Raw genomic sequence first — 15,232 nt, 5'->3', positions numbered from 1 at the left:
ATGAGAGATGCAGAGAAGGGTGTCCAAGGGCATTGACACTGTGCACTGTTTTACACTGAAATGTATATGTTCTTCTCACTGAAAACCTGAGAGACATTTTTATTATTAAAAGTTGGTTTATATTATAAGGAAAGAAAGTTAATCCTGTTTTTTGTTACACCCGTAGCTCCTTCACTCTGCATTGTGTTGAGCAGTTATACTTGTATAGTATGGGTAGCACTCAGAAGTTTAAATGGTAAGGGGAAGGCTGGGTTTGATTTCAGCTCAAACTGGCAGTGTGGAGCTGAACTCTTCCTGTTCGTGCAGTCACCTAAAGCTGTGAGGGAGACCACAGACTCCTGTAAAGGTAGAAAAGAAAAACTGGTTTGATGCTGTAAAATTGTGGGGTTTGAACCAGTGCTGGGAACTAACAGGTTCAAGTGGAAAAAGAAGAGGGCAATGCACAAACCAACCTATGAGCAAAGAGAGATTAGATCTGCAGAATTTCCAGGGCTAAAAGTGAAGAATCAGACCTGGCACAGCAGAACAAGTGCAGATTTTGTAGATTTGGAATATCTACTATTTGGATACAGTGGAAGTCTGGAAAATAGTTAAGATCGAGAAGATGGCAGCTAGAGCAGTTTGATGAGGTGGGAGGGGTTGGGTGGCAGCTGGAAGTGGAATTCCTTGTGTAATTGTCGTGTAACTGAGTGTGCTGAACATTTTCAGTAACCACTAAAGAACAGATATTGGCAGTCGGGTGATGCTGATTTCGGAGACTCTGATCTTGTGAAGGATCTTGGTACACACAAAAAAACTCTGGACTTTGAAGGGAATGAAATGAGTGGGATTAGATTTTTCCACACATATATTAGCTCATGCCATTGAAGATTGAACAAAATATTTTGCTAAATTTATTGTTAAAAGTTTGCAACAAGATGACACAGAGGCAGAGAAAAGCTCGGCCTGCTTTCTGCTAGGAAACGAATGCTCAGTTATGATGGAGAAGTATTCAGGCCTCTCTGCTGAGGCAAATAAGTGAAAATGCAGTAGCTAGGTGTTGAAAAAAACCAGATGCCTTTATAAGAAAATAATAACGAGAAAGGTAAAGAGTTCAATCTCAATTTAAATACAGCCTGAAGGAGAGAAAGTGATCAGGATAGTTTTTCTTCCATCAGTCTTTGACAAAAAAAGAAAGAACTTGTCCAAAGCAAGTTGTAAAGGCTGAAGCAGTGCCTGGTGCAGCAGGAGAGCATGCAAGCTGTCTCCAGTTCTGATTAAGATGGATTCTCTGAGGACCTAAAGGGTGAGAAAGATGAAACTGGTCCATGTAACAAATGTAGGCTGACTGTATGTAGTCAATAAAATGATGGTACACTCCCTTAGGTGGAGTGCTGGTCACCCTTGAGCTTACAAAGCATATGATTTGAGGGAGCAAAATTGAGCAATTGAATTAGCTGCAGAAAAAAGTGGTAAAACCCATGGGTGACATTTGTCACTTATTGCACATGATCGTTACAATAATCTCATTGGGGCTAAAGCTCCACTATCAGAAAAATTACTGATATATGAATGCAGTTTTTTTAACATATCCTATAGAACCAGTCAGACATTGGGTTTCATACTTACAACTTACATATCAGAAAGTCAGTTCTTTACTGAAGGAATTTACATCCAAAAATCTGGCCTGTTTTTGGAGGGTGTTGTTACTCCCCCAGAGGGTCCAGACAGAAAAACCCCAACAAAACCAGCCCTACTCTTGTAAGGCTCAGGTCCTGGGTCAGATCCTGAGCAGATTGCTCAGACTCTCTATCCATTTCAAACTCGATTACAAACAAAGCAATAAACCTCCCAATTTTTACACTTCTACAGTGATCTCAAGTGTTGTCTATCCTATTCCAGCATGCCTCAATAAAGCTGTTCAATGCCTTAGGACAACCTTGTTCAGCTGTCTTGCCCACTGGCAGCAGTGAAAGCAGAGAGCAGTGCCTGGGCTGGTATGAAGAGCAGAGTTACCACGACTTTTCCAGTCATCCTGGAGAAACCAAACTGCTGCTAAATAAAGCTGCTTTCACTGAGCTGCCAAGGCTTCCTTGGAGCTCTTTAACAACCCCTTCTGGTTGTCATGATTCACTGTTTGAAAAATACTGCTCCTTGCCAAAATAATGACTCATTTTGTAAAATGTCAATTAATGCCCTGCAGAGTCTGCAAAAAAACGGGTCTGTTTTTAAATTAATTAGGATAAAAATCAGTAATTATTGTTTGAATCAAGTGACTATTTTCTTGATCCTGCTTAAAATTAAATTTAGTTATAAGCACTTTGAAGGCAGTGTGGAAAGAATCATTATTATTTAATCAGCTTCAAATTACTTATATGAGTGACATATTTTCATCTTGAGATAACTGAAAATAATTAGTATGGCTTTATCACAGTTGTAATGTGCAAAAATCAAATTCACATTCTTAGAGGTGCTTGAATATTGGGGGTTTTGATGGAATCTATCTGCATATTATCACATGAAAGTTAATGTGGCTATCACATGAATGCAATGCTTTGATTTGGCAGGTTTGGCAAGGATGCATCATTCATCTCTGATTCCATGTGAACTCAGTTCCGTTTTATTTTCAGGGAGTTTATTATAGTTTTTGGAAATAATCAGCAATTTTAGAACTGGTGCAACACATGGTGTGTCTTGCTGCAAGAAGTAACAAACCTTGAGCCTTATTTCTTGTGCCTGTTTGAGTGTAGTTTCAGTAAATTCCATTGAATCAGTGTTATACAGTTGATTGCAAACCAGCAACAACCAACAGGTTTGAGCATATAACTCAATGCAACAGAAGTTTGCAATTTTTTAAGCAGTAGTTTAAAACTATGAACCAGGGAGCTATTTCACTTCTGTGTGGATGAGAAATTAGAACAAGATGTAATTCTAACTGAAATGACTGCATTAAAATTGTGGAGTGACAAGAAACAAAGTTGTTTTCACACTGGATGGGTGTCATCAGCTCTACACTTCTCACATCTCTCTTGGGATCTGCCAGGACTTGTTCACCAATGATCTGATAAATGGGATAAATGGTCTAGTGAGGAAAAAAAAAAAAAAGAAAATGTAATCTAGGATAAAATCTAAAGGCAATTGAAAAAAGCTGCAAAAGAAAGTTGCAGTAATGAGTACCTGAAGTTATTTAATTGCAATAAAATGAACTATCAGCAACTGCAGAGCATTGGTCACACAAAATAAATCATTAGGTACTGCAAGTACAAGGTCAGGTTTTAAATTTGATACCAAAGCTTTGGAAAATCTTTCAGAGTTTCCATGGACCATTCTCTGGAATCTTTAGTTCAGCATTTTGTGCCAACCTAAAAGAAACTGGAATTGTTAGGAACAGAAAAGAAACCATAGCTTATTAATTCCATGGTGCCCCTGAGTCTTAACCACTACAAGAATTATTATTGAAACAGTTTTGAACCACCTTGAGAATCTGCACACCAGCAAAATGTCCTCTACCATACAAAGGCTTTTGCAGCACAGAAGTAACTCCAGTTCATGACAGTGTAGGCATCCTCTGACCTGTGAACAACCTGTACTTCAAACTGAGCAATTTTTCCTTCTGACTTTCCTCTCTGTACATACCCCAGAAAGGGTCTTGAAGAGAAGCTCAGGGTTTCTCCCTTCATCAAGTGAGTTTCCTTTAGTTTGGGTATTTATAACCATTAAAAAATGCCGAGAATACTGTTTAGAATTTGCCTTAATAGCTGAGATCAGACTCATCTGAGTCTAGTCTCAAAGTGATGGAAGAAAACCCATAGGAAACCACATATTTCTAGCTTAATTCCTCATTAGTAGTTAAGTTTTATTCATAGACAGTCATAAAATTGTAAAATACATTAAATCTCATGGAAATATCTGCATAAGCAGTAGTAAGTAAAAGCCCTGCTGGTTTCAACAGCTTTTTTCAGACATAAAATCAGGCAGGAGAAAACATTTTATGACAAGTTGCCATGTCTTACAAAACCACAGTCCCATTTACTATGTCTCTATTTGATAAAGGCTCTAGGAGACTTCTCAATTTGCAATTAGTAATGGTATTAAAGCTATAATTTCAGCATACTTGTGCATTAACAATGCATAGAAACTACATGAGCTGTGTATTTACTGGCTGATAAATAGCCTTATCCTTCTTTGAATGTGGAGAAATTAAAAACAGAGAAGGTAAATTATCATACCAAGATAGAAAAGGAGAGAAGAAGATTCCTCTTTTCCTCAGACAGAAACTTCTTCTGCTGGGCCAAGCCACTCTTCCAGAAGGTTGCTCGTGACCAGCACACAGTCAATGCAAGGCTTTTTCTCCTCCCAGAACAACCATTAAAGTGGCAGGGGTTTGGGATTGTCTAACTATTCAGTTATTGACTAGCCTTTAGATTTGTTTCTGGTTTCCCAATTTAACTTTGTGTTCCATTAAATCCACTACAGTTAGCACTCAGAATTGCATTTTGGAAGATTACAGTAATTTTACGACTATATAAGGCACACCCTTTTGACTAAAATTTTGGCCCGAACCCGAAAGTGCACCTTATAGTCCGGTGCGCCTTATATATGGACAAAGTTCGGAAATTTGCCAATCCAGAAGTGAGAGCTGCGAGCCGCAGGGGGAGCCGGCAGGGCCACGGCTGCCGAGTGGAGGCGAGGCCGCGGCTCCTGGGTGCAGGTGGGCCTGCGGTGCCACGGCTGCCGGGTGCAGGCGAGCCCAGGGGCCCGCGGTGCCACGGCTGCCGGGTGCAGACGAGCCCAGGGGCCCGCGGTGCCACGGCTGCCGGGTGCAGGCGAGCCCAGGGCCCGCGGTGCCACGGCTGCCGGGTGCAGGCGAGCCCAGGCCCCGCAGCGTGGCGGCTGCCGGGTACAGGTGGGGTCTCAGCCAGCAACCGCGCGGGAGGAGCCAGTGGCCAATCCTCACTGCAAAAAGAAATGCGCCTTATAGTCCGGTGTGCCTTATATATCAGCAAAAGTTCAGAAATTTGCCGACACCCAGAAGTGTGCCTTATAATCCAGTGTGCCTTATAGTCATCAAATTACTGTACGTCAGATAGTGAGGCTATGTGCACAATTCTCTCCCTGACCAATTCCTTACAGTTCATCAGCTCTTATAATAAAAAAAAAAATGTCCAAAACCTGAGAAAGATAACATTCTCTGAAAGATCAGGATTGAAAGGGATTTTAATCACCTGATTTGTTTTTTCCTCTTTTACACAAAAGAGTGGAAAGCATGGGACAGCCAAAGGGAAGACTTAGACATTTTTTATTTCATTTCCTGACTGAAAACACCTAAGAAATTATTGCTTCACAAAACCACGTTAGGATGCATTTTTTCACCTGGCATTTAAGCCAGGTTCTTCACAGGAGGAATGATCACTTCATATTAAAATTAAAATCACCACTAAAAGATCAATAGCTAATCCTGCAGATGAATCTCATCAACAGGAACCAAGAAACTTTTGGCTGATTTTTTTGTACTACATCTCCATTGAAAGCAGTAGAAGTATAGTTAGTATAAGGGGAAGGTGATTTTGGGTTCCTGCAGTCAGATCTCCCTATATATAGCTGCTTCTGTCCTATGGTAAGCACTACAGCATGATTTAATGTGGGATGCTGTAGAACAAAGATGAAAATATGCCAGACTGTAAAAATAATTTTTTATTTTCTTTTTTCTATTTATAGTTCTTCTCAATATTCTCTCTTAAATGGAAGAGATTTTAAATAAATTACTATCTTTGCAGAGCCACAAAACATCAACAGGACACCCATGTGATTGATACATCTGGCAACATGAAAATCCTTCTCTCTTATTTAGTCTTTCCCTAGACAGAACTTATACAGAAACCAACAGATTTCCCTTCATTTAATTTAGTTCCCTGAAAATCTCTTTGATTCTAGATGCTGCTTGGCACAGCAGTCATGTGTGCTTAAATGTAAGGTCAGATGGGGGGGCTGCCTGAGAGCATGACTGTGTACATACCTGGAGATTCTGTGCTGCAGCCCACGGGGAGGGCTCCAGCCTCGTAGTGCCATGTCCTGGGCCAGGTTTGGCACTCATCCCACGTCTCTGTGAACTGGTTCCACTTGCTAACTCAGCAACAATCTCTTCATCCTTTTGCTGGCATGCTTTCTGCTCAGTTGGCAAGCTGCATCAGCTCACAGCAGGCTCCAGTGAATCACCACGGGGTGCTGGAGTAAAGCAGGGAGCGCGGAGCAGAAGCAGCTCTCCATTCTCCTCTCAGTACTGTGCTTTGCATGGGTAGAACTTCACTGTCAGATACTTCATGAAAACCCAGTATTCACCTTTCTGGAACTCTGCACACAGACATATCTAAGTAAAGAGTTTCCTGATGGCCAGTTGAGGCGTACAGCCACAGGCACTGACTGCTCTTACCAGAAGAAGGCTGCAGGCAGCCAAGGCTGCTACCGTTGCCAGGGGCTTATCACGGCCCCCCCGGTGCAGTTTGGGACCCTCCAGCTGAACAAACAGCTCATGTCAGTACTCTCATCTGCTTCAGTGCAAAGTGCTCCTTTTATCCCTCCATCCTTGAATGCTGTTTGGTAAACACGGGCAGACTTTGTGATGAACTGACAGCGAACAGATGGGTAACACGTCCTGTCAGCTCTGTCTGCACCTCCTCCAAAGGCACACTGAAAACTGCTGGTAACATCCATTATGTTTTGCATAGTGATCACAGTCCTCCATTTTAAACCTCACGGAGGGAAAGCTGAAAGAAGACAAGGAAATGGGGGTGGGGGTGGAGTTTTCAGCTAGATGAAACACCCACTGAAAAGATTATCGTGATTTCTTTATTTCAGCCAAACACTCTAGAGCCTACTACACATGATGGCTCTGTATTGCTAAGAGATCTGGAAAAGTACAGGCTTGACAGTAAACCTGAAGGTTTCAGGTTTTAACATGAAAACTTCTGATGAAAACCATTCCTTGTGTTCACTGGTTTTTGCCCATTGACTAAGAGCAGCAGGCATGCATTGCAAGAGAGAACAAGAAAACAGGTGCAATCTTTCACTGACTCGCAGCTCAGCAAGATTGGCACGTGTTTTTCTGAAGTGAGTTTAAAGATCAGTTACCAGTTTAGAAGTAAAATCTCTTGAAACTTCCATTATTGATGAAGGCCAGAGAGAATTCCTTTGTTAGTGGTACCACATCAGATGAGAATACATTTTCAGATGTTGTCAGTGAACCAGAAAGCAGCAAGAGGATTTCACCACGAAAGAATAATCTTATGAGTCTCTGAAATGAGTGCTCTGCTAGCCTGAATGTGGGTAAACCCCATAATTAAATCTGCTACAGTTCCTGCTTTACTGTCTGTTATTTTTAGACTTTATATCAAAGACAGGTCAAAGTCTTAATCTGAGTTCATCTTGTGTGTCTACTAAAGATAATTAAAAAGCCCCAACACTTACCAGGGTCAGGTTTGATTTCTTCTGAATTATTTCCTGGTGAGAAGCCTTTTGCAATTATCTGTTCTGCTGCATGGGGTTTTTTTGGAACATTTGGCTGATCCATATGACACAGACATACGCATCTTCAAGACATAACAAAATGCTCAGATAATTTGTTTCCTAGAAACAGTTAATGGGATGAGTGGAGGCTTAGTAAGTATGAGAAAGAGCACTATAAAACAAGCTCTACTCTTTTAAAAGTAAAAAGATGAAAACCATTATACAGAAAATCCTTTATCCTGAAAGTTCCACAGACTACATGGTGGGGACAATAAAAAACTATTGTCCTTCATTGTATATACGAATTGGAACTAAGAGTAACAAAAAATTAGATTAAAGGTTGTACCTAATCTTGTTGAGAAGTGATGTCAGCTTCTGGTCAACTTTTTTCTTCCACACAGTTGATTGAGAGAGCTGTGGAATTAGAGCACAGAAAGGATGTGAACAAACACAATGAATCCAAATATTAAATGGCTGCAAACCCCATGTCTCATTCTTTAAGAACATTTTTTTTCTCGTAATTCACAAACCAAAGTCTCAAAATGCTGTACTGGTACTTCCCAGCTTTACCCCCTTACCCAGTAGTCTTTCCCAGACACACAAGGTACAATACATACTGACATTTTGAAGTGCAACATTTATATAGCACTAGCTGGTAGATTCACTCCAAAGTGGCTATACTTAAGTGAGTTTTTTAATCTACTTCTGGCTATGAACTCAGAGGTCACAAAGAAGGTAAGTTATTGGAAGCTAAAATTTAGGAAAGGCTCATTTGGGTAAATAAATATTTGGGTATTTGGGTAAATAAATATTTAAGTTGACATAAATATATGTCAGAATTTTCTGAGGAAGAAAGATCATAGAAAACACAATCATACTGAAGATCAGATTTTTAGGAGAGACATAAAAGTCTTATGGAAATGATTACTCCTAATAAATGAAAGGAAATAGTGTCGTCCCTTCACATGCAGTCACAGGGATATTTCTATTTCTTAAACAGCAAAGAAAGCATAAGGCATTTATTGGCACAATATGACTTGCTGGTAGGACTGATGTCATCCAACTGCACCCTCAGCTGTTCATTCCAACAGATTTTGGTGCTCTTGAATGACCTGTACTGATACGGTCACTTCAGGAAGCAAAACTGAAAGTACAGACTGAATTTATGTGGATCTGTAACATAAAGGGGTATGGTTGATCTGTAAGGGTATTGTTAAAAAAGTCTAAGGCATTGTATAAGGAAAGAGTATCTAAATTGTCCTGCTTTTATAGCACAAATAATGGATTAATCTCCATTTACATATTACACCAGAGATGAAACAAATGTACAAATTTGACTAGTCAGGACCCATTGGACCAGGCAGCCAGCCTACAGTGAATTAAGGGTTCCCGTTTTCTCTGAATGCTCAGATAAATAATTGGTATGACAGTCATGGAACGTCCTGCACCAGATCCCCAGGAATCCCCACTGAAAATCCCTGCTTCCACAGAGTGGGGCAATGGTACAGCTCATGAGTGGGTGGAAGGATTTTATTATTCTCTGTTGCTTGACCAGGAGATGGCAGTGATTCCCTTTGCAGAAATAAGAAAGCTCCAAAAAGACACAGAACTGCATTTAGCAGATAGGGAAAGAACATGCAGAAAACAACCTGCTTGAGCTCAGTGAACAAAAGCACATTGCAGAGAGCAGAGGGAGTACAGCTAAGCTGTTTTTCTTGTTTCTGTGACTATCTTTACTATTTCTTTGGTATCTAAAAGAAAGAAAAATTCTTGGAGATGCACAGCACCCAGAGCTTTCAGTTTGGTATTATTTTTAGCTCTAATCCTATTTCAAGAAGAGCCACAAATTCATCTGTCAGTCAGCAGCTGTATGTTAATATTACTTGTATTTTAGTGTTATTTGTGAAAACATCCTCAGAAATTTGTACATTAGAAAGAACATGAATAAGCAGAAGAGATCACCACAGCACCTCCCCAGGCTCCTCCACAGAGAAATGCTGCACATTCCTGTGTCAGTGCTGCAACTCAGAACAGGCAGCTACTGCTCCCTGCCACTGCTCCTTTGTGCTGTGTCCATCTTCCCCCCTTGCAACTTCCTAGATCCCACCAATGTCCCCAGAGCACATCCTGGGTATGTGCTGCAAATCCTGCCTGCCTCAGCCTGGCTCACAGCATCACTCCTGGACTGCCCAGGGGGGCTCTGGACCATAAGTGTCCAGGGCCAGGTTGGATGGGTTTTGGAGCAACCTGGGCTAGCTGTGTAGGAAACTCTTACTCTCTGGCCTGCAAAATGCATATACACACACAAAAAAAAGAAAAAGAAAAACAAAAGCTTCTGAAACAGTTTATTTCCCTCATTTTGCTGAAGTTCCACAAATAATCTACAGAGGGAATACACAGGCCAGACTGCTGAAAAATATAGTGAATTTGTTCTTAAAGGTATTAATGTTAACCACATTTCAAAATCATATTTATCCTAGAAGTATGACAGTATGGCACTTGGATGGAAGCACACTGCCATGGCATGAAGGAAAACAATGTGGAAGAGGTTAGCGTTATTTCGCCATTAAGCTTCTACCATCCTGTCTTATAACAGCCCAAAGAGAGAAATTACAGACTTTGCATTAATATGTATTTGTTTTATAGTGTACTGTCATATCCATATGAAAAAGCATTACTGTTAAACATTACTGCACTATTTGACCAAGATAAAGGGTGAAGATTTTTGTCCCACTAGCCAGTATTTATTCACACAGTTTGCTTTTAGTAAGTTTCTTTAAACAATTTTTACATTCTTTGTAAACTTCCCTCCTCTACTTTCACTATAGGAGGATTATTATTATTATATTACATTACATTGTATTATGTTATTTAGGTTTATTTTCTTTTGGTTTATATTTATACCGTAACCATTTGATACAGCATTAAAGATTAATTTCTTCAATGTCAGCTTGCTGGGTTTACCCTGATACAGTCACAAAAACATCAAAGCAAAGACAAGGCTATTTGGTTGAATACAGCAAATCATGAGTTAAGTGCTTTTAGTGAGATAATAGCTTAGTTCAAACAAAGACAGGTGTCACAGCACAACTCAAGTGTATCAGAAACAACATGACAGCAGGAAAATGAAAAGGTCCAAAAAGATAAGCTGAAGAAGTTTTTTTGATGGATGTGATTACTATAACTGTAGTAACATGTCTCAGTGGCAATAAATCCTGATTAGTTAACCTCAATGTAATATTTGATCATTAGAAGGATCTACTTCTTCTTAATGTCTCTTTACATTTTTCTTTAAAACCACCGCATTTTGTCCTTTTTTCAAATCCAAACAAACTGAATTAAATTATGCTCTGGACCTGCAATTTTCCAGTATTTTGTGATCTATTAGTTAACAGGCATAAATCTCCTTTTTCATTTGTTCTTTACAAAAGCTAGGCCTTTGCAATTTTGGTCAGATACTTGCTGTCTACTTCCTTGATCCTACTTAGAAATCATATTTGCATTAGCTATTTACTCTCAAAAAGTTTAAAACAAATACAAGCAAACCCCACTAGGGTCAGTGATTCTGTTTCAAACCTGTGTCAGGACAAGAAGCCCTGAAAATTAACGTGGTATGTTATCCGGTAAAATGACATCCACTTCAATTCACCCAAAAGTTATAGCCCACTGAGTACAATAGAGCATAGATTTACTCACATCTGGAAATCAGAATCATGCTCACACTCAACATCAATTTCTTTCCATCCTAACTTTCAGCTAATGTAATTCTGGCCTGAGTGCTGGCATCAGCAGATGCGCTGCCTTGCTTAGCCATTGCAGCTTTTTCCAAATGGTCTCTAATCTTGTTGGTTGTCAAGCTGCAGGGTAGAAAGAATCTGTCAATACACACAGCTCCAGCTTCCTAAATCCCTCTGTAATTCTCATTCCAGTCAATGTCAGAGTAATTGCAGTTTCATATGATCAATGTCCCAGACCAAGTACAGTCCCCTATCTGCAAAAATATTTCCTGATCTGTCTTTTCATCAAGCCCTGGGAGATCTGAAATTGTTTTCTGTTATACTTTTTTTACCGTTTCAGTCTTTAGCCACAAGTTCAAGGTGTCTCTTAATTGATATCGCTGTAAATGTTATTCTGTTTTCAGCATAACGTCCTTCCTCATTCAGACTGTCACATCTCCTCCTCTGTTCTCAGTGACTACTGCCTGTCCTTAAACTCTGTATCTGGATAATGTAATATTACAGCCCATTTCCTGAACAGGACATATTTCAGTTACTCCAATTACACCAGATTTGTCTTCAAGCAGCAGATGTCCTTGCTCTCCCAGTCTTGTTTGCCATTTTCCTCCCTGTCTCACCATGCCCTACAGCACACAAAGTATTGAACTGTTAATCAGTAAGCAGAAGCTTGTCTGCCTCAACATTTTTTATACCTGTCAAACTGGAAGAGGGGGTTGTGCAATTACTACCTCTGTGAAACAAAAATCTAGGATCTTAGATCAGATCAGGGTTAGCCCTTGATTCAATAATAAAGGGTGCTCAGTATAACCTCTAAGAGAGACAAGGCAAAACAGCATTATAGAGGAAAAGCTTTCCCATATTTGTAGCCCTTGTAAGCTCCCAGAGAGGCAGTGAGCTGCAGCAGCTCCTACACGTTTGTAAAAGAGTCCTGTCGCTGTTTCTGGTCAGCAGTTGCTAAAACCTAGAACAAACATCAAGGCCCCTGTGAAAAACAGGTCCAAAACTCCTCGGTGCCTTTGGAGATTTTGACTTCACTCAAGTATTTCTGCATCTTAAAGTCAGGTTTTTGCCCTTCACTTAGCAATGCAGGTTTTGCCATTTATTTCTCCAGATGTTTGCATTAATGAAAATACTTAAATCTGTCCCACGGCTGGAGCCATTGCAGCTCATCTCACTCTGCCTCTTTGTGCCAAGGGGATAGGCATTTAGACTGATGATTTCTGATGATTTCAGGACCCCTGGCTGTACTAGTGCTACAACTTTCAACACCAGAGGCCTTTCCTCCTGCTCCAGGGAAACACAGCCTAGCACCCAAGTCACCTACCTTAGTCAAAGAAATGGCATAATGTTTCCAGCTCACACCCTCACTGTGCACTTTATTTCATTTTTATTTTACTTGAGTACATGAATTGCATATGCATTAGGCCAGCTATGCCAGAAGCATCATCACAGAAACATATTTAATTTGACAGCCTGCTGAAGTGGAACAGCAATGTTATTCATTACTTACTAGGCTGAAAGTCTACCAGAGCAGAGACTTCTAATGGAAGCTTTCCTTCTCCTCTGTGACCTACCAAGATCAGAGGAATTGCTATTCTCTGTCTCAGTTCTGAGCAAAAGATCAGCGTGCTGGATTCAAAGTGGATGTAGTCAGGGTACAGTAAGGACATTTTTGGTTCTCAGAATATCCAAAGAGGGGTAAAAAATGTAATTCATAGTCTGCAAGTTCAGTAAAAATGAACTGTGCTGTATGTGTATGTTTACTCTCATCCATATTACTTTCTGAGCTACCATGACCTAATTTCTCATCTACCTCAGTTCAAATTCTGGAGTAATTTCAAGACTTGCTCCATATGAGCACCAGGACTGAATGGCCCTGTTACATTAACACTGAGTGGATTGCTCATTTTAAAACAAGCTATCTTAATCTGAAGTGAAGAACACATGGTTCATTGCTACTTAATCCTAAAATAGTTAATAGTGTGCAATTCATGCTAAAATTAAAATCTTGATTTGGCTAATGTATTCAGTTACATCATTTTCAGCCATTTCAGAATGGAAATTACTTTTTAAAAAGCAATCTAGTGTCACACAAATCTAAACAGAATTTGTTATTGCACAGGATTTTAGTCATATTCACTCATTCTCATTTCTAGCTAGATACAGCTAAACAGCTTCCATGCCCTCAACAGTGTTTTGGAATTCACAAAAACATTGAAGAAGCTTGAAGCATAGTGATATAACATTTTAATTATATGCCAGTGGAAGTATTACAAAGTTTGGATCTGTTGTCATGAAGATGGATTGATACTACATAGGATTCTTTACAATTTTACACCATTCTTGCCTGCATTGTTCCTGCTTTCAAGCTAGGTAAAGAGCTATTTCCCCAGCACCTACAGAACGATTCATTTCCGTCCTTTCACAGAACACAACATCGTTACCTCAGTGCCAAAACAACCTTCTGATGGAAAGCCCTTCTAAATGATAAATTGTACATTCAAGAAGTGTAATTTCGAAGACTACTACATTCCAAAACTGTTCTCTCTTGTATTCCTAACCTGTATGTGTCAATGAGCTGAGGAGTTCCAGTTTTAGTAACTGTTTTACCACCGGATGTACATGTCTGTTATGCAAATACTTTCCATTCAGAAACTTGTACATTCAGCTGCAATCAACTAATCAGGTATGTTTACATTTCCTATTTACACCCACCCAGTCATGAGGAATGTACATACAAATTAAAATCATACTTTTCTGTGTGTATTTGCCAATTTTTTAAAAATGAGCCAAAACTGTGCAATCCATCATAATCAAAAAACTTGACCAAACACACGTATAACCATACTTAAAACCAGCACAAGCATTTCTGAATACCAATTACTGCAATCAAACATTTATGCATCTGCACACACAACTGAGTCTGTACAAGTGCTGAGCACCATCCCTCTGATTAACTGTGCTCTCTCAGATTTCATGAATACACATGTACCCCAAGACAAATTACCAAAATCTAATTAAAAGTTTATAAATCTCCCATTATTTAAAGCTCTCTGTAGAGTCTACAAATGGTGATAAAATAGAGGTTCATCAGCATTTTCATTAGAGATTATATTATTCAAATGTCTAAAATAAGTAAGCCCATAAAAAGTACTTTAGTTATTTATTTGAATCTTCACTAGTCTCTAATATAAGAACACCATTCCACACATTTAGTTCCCTTGACACCCTGGCAGTCTTTTGAAGAAAGTAATAAAAGATAGTAATACCTAGCTCTTGCACAGTGTTTTCACTAGTAGACCTTAAAGTTCTTTACAGAAGAACTAAGTCTCTTTATAGTCTTCAGTTTTACCAGATGAGAATCCAACTGTATGTATATCCATATTTTGCATGTAGAAGAGGTGCATTAGCCATGGAAATTGCTGTTATTATCTTAGAGATGACTCAGTTGAAAAATACACCTTCTTCGGTTTATTACACTTCTTAGAATTTCTTTCCAGAGGACTGGAAAACATGGCAAAAGTTTGAGTGTTTAGGGACTGGAAAAATGTACCACATGATGCATTCACATTCCTGACGCTCATAAAAATCAGTAGAAGTAATACGTCTGTTGCCAGATTATCATTCTGTGGTGCCAGGTAAGAAAAAACATCAGTCTCTCTTGCCCACAGTACAGAAATAATTAATAATTAATCCTCTTTATTGGATTCATTGTTGCAAAACTTTACCACTTTTATAGTTCATACCCCTAATTTCTATACTCAGGGACCCTGCAAGTGAGATCTCTGCATTCAACAAGAAATCAATCAAGACAGAGCTTGTTTTGAAATGTGACCAGATTAACTTCATGGAATAGAAAACAAATGCTTCAAAGAGTACAGGATGTTCAATAGCTGTCAAGCAGTATTTCAGATTTAAAGAGAAAAAGCAAATGCGCTTTGCTTCCTGGTCTATTTTTACTTATGTTGTCTCATTCAAACACATGCATAGCTTGAAATACATCTCCATCTGCT

The sequence above is a fragment of the Catharus ustulatus genome, chromosome 17 (genome assembly GCF_009819885.2).
Source record: "Catharus ustulatus isolate bCatUst1 chromosome 17, bCatUst1.pri.v2, whole genome shotgun sequence".
Classification (NCBI taxonomy): domain Eukaryota; kingdom Metazoa; phylum Chordata; class Aves; order Passeriformes; family Turdidae; genus Catharus; species Catharus ustulatus.
This window is presented reverse-complemented; position numbering follows the sequence as displayed.